Consider the following 7927-nt stretch of genomic DNA (forward strand, 5'->3'; position numbering starts at 1 on the left):
CCCAATGTGCGACCATTGATCATGGCCAATTCCCATGATTCAAATAGTTGCAACCAACCTAATCCTTCTCCCTCCCTTCTACCATGTGACATTAAGCATTTTACACTGAGGTCAGGATTAGAAGATACAAGATAATCGCCTGTCATATGGCAGTTAAAATCCCCCACTACCACTACCACAATGTTACCAGGCCTTAATGACCAAGAAGATAATATCTCCTGAATTGCATCTTGTAGAGATTCTCTTATCACAGCGCCAGGGGGGTTGTAAAGGTTGATCAATAAAAATCTACACTGATCACCTTCATTAACAAAATCAACCTCTACCACCAGCAGATAATCCTCTGCTTTACACTGTATCTTTCGTGAAGTAACTGTGTTAACCACCCCTATACGTAAACCCCCAAAACGGCGTCCCTTTTCACCCTTCTTAGCAAATGACTGATATGTAACAAAGCCGTCAAGTAGTCGGGAGTCCATTGACCAAGTTTCTTGGAGACAAATGCAGCTGTGATTAGACAATAAGACAGCTGAACCCTCAGGCCTTAAAAGACGCGCGAAGCCTAAACAATTCCAGGAAATTAAAGAAAAACATCAATGATTCTGAAGTGCTCGCGGTAAGGATTCCAAAAGTGATTTAAGGGCTTGTTGTATTTCAGCCAAGTCAGAGTTTTCCACTGCCACAGACTTAGACTCAGTTACTGTAGGAGCCACTGTAGCACTGTCCTCTAGTTCATCATGGGGATCCTTCTCCTGAGGATCCACATCAATCTCAATATCAACTGCCCTCAGTTGTTCTTTAAAGTTTCTGAGTAAATGCGCAGAGGCCAAAAAGGTACAATGTATAGCCGAGACATGTGAGTTAGGCACCTGTAAAGGTTCAATGAACAAAGTCTTCAGATTTCAGTACTCGAAGTTGAGGGATATAATGAAGTCTGGTTAGCAAGTCTGAGCGTGACAGCCAAGGATTTTTCCCACTGGGATAGAGATTCTTAATGAAGCAAATGCGGTTTTCATTACATTCCTCCACTAAACTTTTTTGTCCATGCCGAATAGGCTCTGGTAATTCTCCTACTACACCCGTCTCCTCAGATTCTTCGGTTTGGAAGAGGATGCTGGAATCAAGATCCTGCACAGAGTCCACCGGCGAGGTTTCTTCTAAATCCACCACAGTAGCCTTCTCTCCCGGTATTAACCAACCAGAAAGAGGCCCCTTTGTCACTGCCGCTCGAGCCACCGCTCGCGCAAGTCTTTTCCTAGTTTTTTTGGAGCGGGTTTCCGGGGCAGTTAACGAACCAGCAGTGGAAGGTGGAACATTCCTTGTGGCTTTCTTATTTTTATGCGCCTTCTTAGCCAGTCTCCGTTGTTTCCGTGTGAGTGGTGGGGAAGCCCCTGGACTCTGTACAGGCTCCAGGTCTTCTACACATTCTACAGGTACCTCCCTATCTGGAATATTCCTGTGATGCACAGAATCTTCCCCATCTTCCACGATAGAGACTTCCTGCTCTTCCACCTCACCCACTAAGTGCACGCATGAGATAGATTTATTTCCGCATCATCTCGAGGGATATCCTTGTGCTCTAGCGCCAAGGTGATGGTGTTGATATTTGTCAAAATACATCCTGAAATTTGCAGGAGTATTTTTAGCGCAAATTGCAGGGAAGCCACAGAGGATTGGAGCTCAGCTATCGTAGTTCTATTTAGGTGAGGGCTATTATCATCCTCTACCTCGTTTTCAGGTCCGTCTTCCATGGAAGCCATCGCTAAATTTGGAGAGGCAGACAGGCGACTATTGCTACCCTCGGGATTTTGCACACTTGAGGGCGAGCAGATGTTATCCTTGGGAGATGTTATACTACTGGGTGCCTTCTGAGGAATCTGAGATAACATTACTTTCTGTATATTTAAACAGAGATCAAGTAAAGAATTGTTGTCTATGTCATCAAAGTTAGTGGAGCTCAAGGAAATATTACCACTTGGGACAGGCTCCCCCATTTCCTCATTGGTCGTTGAATTTATTTCAGGGGGGGGATTTACCGCAAAGAAGTCAGTCTTTGATAAGTCAGTGATAGCTCCTTGCGCCCCTGGAGTAAGATTTTTGGCGTTCTTCTTGCGTTTATCGCCTTTCTTGTTGTTCTCGTTGTATTCTTTCGCAGGTTTAGTCTTGGTTTTCCGTAGATTGTAGGTCGAATGGGGAGCTCTTTTCCCCCGCTGCATGACTTGTGGTTGCGATGTGACTGCAATCACTTTATCTGGATCCTGTCAATCTGGGTCCTGTCAATAGTCACCCCCGTGAATAAAGGATAAAGATAAATGGAGCACACAACCGCTCCCACGTTGTGTCTTCACACTTAGTCGTCCTGGTGATTCACACACAGTGGAGGATGATAATCCCACAAGAAGACACTCCTCCAGGGACCACTGCCAAATGATGCAGTCAGTTTATGCTATTCGCCGCCTCCACTTCCAATTCCTATAGACCCAGCCACTCGGAGTCTTACCACTTCCCTACCCACCCCTCATTCTGGTCACTCCAACCCCAAAAGAGCGCAAACACTAGAATACAGGCCACTCTATGTTTGGGGTCATAGACTCATAGACTCACTACAAGAGGGCTACTTCTACATACGCTCACCTGTGAGCCAAAAATTGGCATCAACCAGGAGTTTACTTTGACGTGAGGGCAACCACAAGGGGAGGGCTGTTAGGTTGCAGGGGTCCGGGGGGCTGGAGAAGGGGGCCACAATGCCCAAAGCAAAAAACAGCAACTGCACCAGCACACCGTAGTCAGAAGGGCAGCGCGCCTGTGCTAATATCAGGGTTCTGTAGCACAGCCCGCTGAGAAGCAGCTGAAATAAAAACTTACCGCTCCGTGACAGGCACTTCCCTGTCTTTGCCGCTCACTGCATGCCCACACTGGGTTGGGTCGAGAGTGGGTCAAGAGTGGATTTCCCACTTCACCTCGCCCCCGAGCTCCGCTGTACTGTGCCACAGCCACAGCCTGCAAGAGTGCATGGGGACCGAAGATTTGTCACGCACGATCAGCGCTCCTCTGCGCGGTTCCAAAAACACTCACTCCCTCTCTCGTCTCGGCCTGGCTCGTCCTTCGAGCAGACCCACTAACGTGCAAACGTCAAGCTGCACCTCCGTAGAACCAGGAAACAGGAAACACTGGAAAGAGGCCGCTTCCGACGTCAACCTGTGGTATCTACTTGGGGCAGCCCATAAGCACCATGCATGTCCTTCACTGTAGTCTTCCTAAAAACCAGCAGACATGTGTGGCTTGTGTGTAAGTAGTAAAGATTTGCCAGGCACTGCTATTAGATGTCCAGGTATTGGCACCATTTTGCACCTGCTACTATCAATGGCCAGTTAATACCTAACTGCCTTTCCAATGCCTGCAAAAAAAGCCCAAACATTTGGCATTGCCAATGCATGTTTTATATGGATTCACAGAACGTTCTAGTTAACAGCTTTGAGGAGGTGGAGCACATATAACATGGAAGAAGCTGTAAGTAATAAAAAAGGGACTGCTCTGTCACCTCCATAACTGACAGAATCCACCTCCCTGCCACTTTCTCATCTCTGTGTTGTAGTTAGTTATTCTGTTCAGATGACGTCCCTTCTTTCTTCCTCACCTTCTGTTTATCGCTTATCCCCTCCGCTCATTCTCAGAGTAGACTAAGCCCCTCCTCTCCTGCATCACGCTGCTAGAAAGTCAGAGTGGCCATCCGTACGGTGCGGCTTCGCCACGTGTCAGAAAACGTGCTTTAACATTGAAGCGGAATTTTAAAATACGTTTCGAGCGCCCTTGTTGCAGCTATGCAAAAAATAAAAATAAAAATTTCCGTAGTCGGCAGGATTCGAACCTGCGCGGGGAGACCCCAATAGATTTCTAGTCTATCGCCTTAACCGCTCGGCCACGACTACCATATGACTCAGTTGCTGTGCCCAAGCTATAGGACAGCCTCCCTCTGCTGTGGCTCATGTGGAAGAAGTTACATTGAGTAGTATTCCATCTGCCCTTTTGCAATCGTTACAAAAACAAGGAATAAAAAAGAAACCCAGTGGCAAGAAAACAGAATAAAAAAATCGCTGCAGCCATAACGTGTCCAATGGAATACACACAGTTGAGCCATGCTCCCGTCAGTCTTCAAATTGCGAATCATGACGCTTGCTTTTAAATGTATAAACCTGTGCGCTCTCACTAATTCCAGTGCGTGTGCAACCTAATATTTCATTACTGCATTTCAACTTTATGTATCATATTGAGTACTACTTTATGCATCATATACTAGCAATGTTATTTTTCTAATGGCATTGGTGGAGAGACGTTTAAAAAAAATAACTGAAGTGTCAGGAAATGAGAAAAGCATTATTAAGCAGACATATGAAGAAGTATTGAGAGAATAAATAGTTATTACTGGAAGAAAAGATGAGCAGAAGGATGATTCAGAGGAAGACATCATGGCTGTTATAAAGGTGTTGCTGCTCCCCAGGGGTGTTGCTAGGTCTGGAAAAGACCCAGGGCTATGCTAATGCCGGAACTGTTGGGACTGGGGGCTAGCTAGCCTTTTGGTTGTAGCTCCTGAGATTCTATCGGGGCTACAACCAAAAGACCAGGGGCTATAGCCCCCTAGCAACGCCTCTGGTGCTCCCAGAACCGAGCCGGGCCGCTGCGTACACTAAATGCAGCACGATGAAGGAACTCATCCCACTCATTCATGGCTTTGACCGGGCCCGTCCTTCCTCCTCGGGAGGAAGTCGCAGTGTTTATTCCACGTCACCATGTAGACGTGGTGACGTGAACATAACAGTCCTCTACTTCCACATGAACAAAACAAAATACATTCTACCCATGGCACATCGCTCGAGTCCTTATTCGTGCACATAGTCACTTAGCTTGGCTGGCGGCTTCACGGCTGTTCTCAGGTGGTATCGGCTGTGTTGCCGTCTAGTCAGGCTTGGAGGAGGGCTAGATGACTGCGGTTCGGCCGATCGTTGTCCTGGGCTGCTACCAGGGTCGGATCTGAGGGTTCCAATTCTTCCCCTCTTCCTCGCCGGGGTACCCCCTTTCATGAGACCCGTGAGTCTGGTGGCAGCTGTTGGGGGTTTGTCCAGACCCCCCATGCGATGCCCGTAAGCCCCCAACCTGGCAAGGACCACACCCCACACGTCCTTGCTGTTCGGGCTTCCCGGTCGCTCTGCCCGCGTCCGGGAACGCCCCCTTTATTTATGCTGCACGCGGTGGCGTGAAACGTCACGCCGCCGCGTGCGCGTCCCTGTAAAAGGGGCAGCGCCACACTCCTCCTTTTTCGGGAGGACACACAAAATACTATAACAATACACACTGCAAACCACGCAAAGTTATTAACACAACCGATCAATACAGTTTCCCCACTGGCCCCTTTATTATCAACCACCCGGGTCCCCTTACTCAACACTCCCCGGACTCAGGTTGATTAATTGTCCCAGCACGTAATCGCTGAGGTAAGCGGGTTTCCCTCGCCCAGCCCTCTGGTGGTACCTCCAGCTTACCTCCGGTATGGGCAGTCTTTCCAACAACGCCCCCCGAAAAGGGGATTCTGGAGTGCTGGAGGGCCTCCTCCATCGTCCGGTATCTCCACCAAGTCAGGTTCCAGAGGTGGTTCAGTTCTGGGATCCCCCAGCCTCTTAAAGAAACTGACATTCCTGGTGATGGTAGACCTTCCGTCAGAGGCAGTTACCATGGACCCCTTGACGGCCACAATGTCCAACGGCTCCGGCTCATAGGGGAGGGAGAGATTCCCGTGGGGGTGTTGATTGCGGATGAGCACTTCGTCCCCGGGCTCCGGCCGCTGCAGGCGAAGCCCTCTTCGCAAGTTCTCTTGCTCGATCCTCACCCTCCGGTCCGCCTCGACCTGTTGGTTGTCAATCACCCCTGGCTTCTTCTCCCCTTCCTCGGGAAGCAGACACCGCGGGCAGCGCCTGAGCAACGCCTCCGCCAGAGCCACGCCCATGGAAGCATGCGGGGTGGTGCGGTACACCCGCAGAAACTGATAAAGAGCTCTCTGGAGGGACTGTCCCTGTCCTTGGGCGATCCTGAAGGTCTTGTTGAGTGTCCACATTAGCCTTTCCACCTCTCCATTCGCCCTGGGCAACAACAGGGTTATCTTCCGGTGTCGCACTCTGCAGCTCTCCATCAGCTCCGAGAACCTTTCACTCTGGAAGGGTGCCCCGTTTTCGGGGTACAGCGTGTGGGGGGAACGCGTGGGCCGCAAACATTTTCTCCACACCCACCACCACATGTTCGAACGCCACAGACTCCACAAACTCCACTTCCGGATATCTTGAGTACTCGTCGACCATTACCAGGAAGTGGGTGCCCATGGTCGTCGATCCAAAGTCTGCATGGACCACTTCCCAAGGTCGTGTGCCCCGGGGCATCGCCTCAATGACAGATTCCCTCTGTAATGGGGATGCTGCTTGACACCACACACAGGCCGCTACGAAGTCGTCGACCTTCCGCTCGAGTTCTGGGAACCAAACCTTCAGCCGCAGCCTGGCCTTGGTCTTCGCAGTGCCCTGGTGTCCCTGGTGAGCTAGACTGATCACGTCCTTCACCTTCGACTGGGGGACTACTATCCGGTCACCTCGGAGCAGCAGGCCCGACGCCGAGAATGACAGTTACTCCCTGATCTTCCACAGCTGCTCCAGTCCGGTCTTGGCTTCCTGAGTCCACCCTGCCAAAGATTTTAGCACTGACTTCCACGACCCCTGTTGCATGGAATGCTTTAGGATTCAAAAGCATTAATCTTCGGCAGCTGCCGCTTCTAGCTCCGCCAGGGGCATGGCGTTGGGAGTGGCTGCCTCCACCACCATTCGGATATTTTTTTTATTTTTTATTTTTATTGTAAAACTTCAACTTGATATTTCATATCATGTTTTTGTTACATTTTCAAAAGAAAGAACAATTAGATACATTTCCTTTTTCATCTCCTCCCTGGGTAGCCTTAGTCAAATTTAACAATAGGTGTTATACTATAAGGTAACACAGTTACCGGAAGGGGCAACCACCATGAAGGCAGATCTTTCAGATACTGGTGGCCTTCAGTTGGGTACTGACTTTAGGGCTTCATCAAAGAAGTTGATGAGGTTGCAGGAAAGCTTGATGTTATGACCTGCTGTGGCGTAGTCCCACCAATCGTCAGGCTCCTGGGATTGTGTTTTGAATTCGTTTAGGTGCACCTCACGGAAATCTGTAAGCATTGGGCACAATATAGCCAAGTGCTTTAGGGACTCAACTTCTGTAGTTTTGCAAAAGCGGCACTAGTTATTTGCTGTTTCTTTATTCTTTTGCCTCCAGAGCATCTCATTAGTATTTAAAGCGTTCAGTCGCAGCCTTAGAAATTGTGCCCTATGATGGCGAGACTGACAGTTCGTGAGATATTTTGGTTGACAGTGTAATTTGACTTGACTTCTGGAAGTGGGCGGGGTAGATTTGAGGGCTAGGCGGGTGTTGTAGGTTGTGATCCAATCCCATTTTGCTAGCTTCTTCTTGGCATGTTGTGGACGCTTGACTAGCTCTTCTTCCGATATGCCTGCATCAGCCATAATAGAATTTAGTTTGAGCTTCCATGCGTGAATAAGGACATTGTCGATGGATTCTTGCCCCGGTTTAAAGATGCTGTATGCCGGGATGGTAGAGCCGAGTAGTATTTTACGCAAGGTAGATAGAGATTTCCAGACAATTGTCATATATACGTAGAGTTCAAAGCTAGCTCGTGTCTCAAGGCTGACATAGAGATATAATTCGGAAGGCTCAGCACACGTCTCCAAAACTTTCCTCCAATTGGCACCATAGGTTGTGATTGATATTCAATGCTGCTTCGCCGCCAAAAGTGATAGTTGGAATTACTTTTTGAAGATAAAACATTACTACGGGAGTG

General features: G+C 48.9%; 1 non-coding gene across 1 annotated transcript; it reads right to left on the reverse strand.

Annotated features, from left to right (window-relative positions):
• Positions 1 to 3847: 3847 nt before the first annotated feature.
• Positions 3848 to 3929, reverse strand: TRNAS-AGA (transfer RNA serine (anticodon AGA)). Its single transcript has one exon. It is a non-coding gene; the product is annotated as a tRNA-Ser (tRNA).
• Positions 3930 to 7927: the final 3998 nt, after the last annotated feature.

This window comes from Ambystoma mexicanum, unplaced genomic scaffold (assembly GCF_040938575.1).
Source record: "Ambystoma mexicanum isolate Mex_15411 unplaced genomic scaffold, UKY_AmexF1_1 Mex_scaf89, whole genome shotgun sequence".
Taxonomy (NCBI): domain Eukaryota; kingdom Metazoa; phylum Chordata; class Amphibia; order Caudata; family Ambystomatidae; genus Ambystoma; species Ambystoma mexicanum.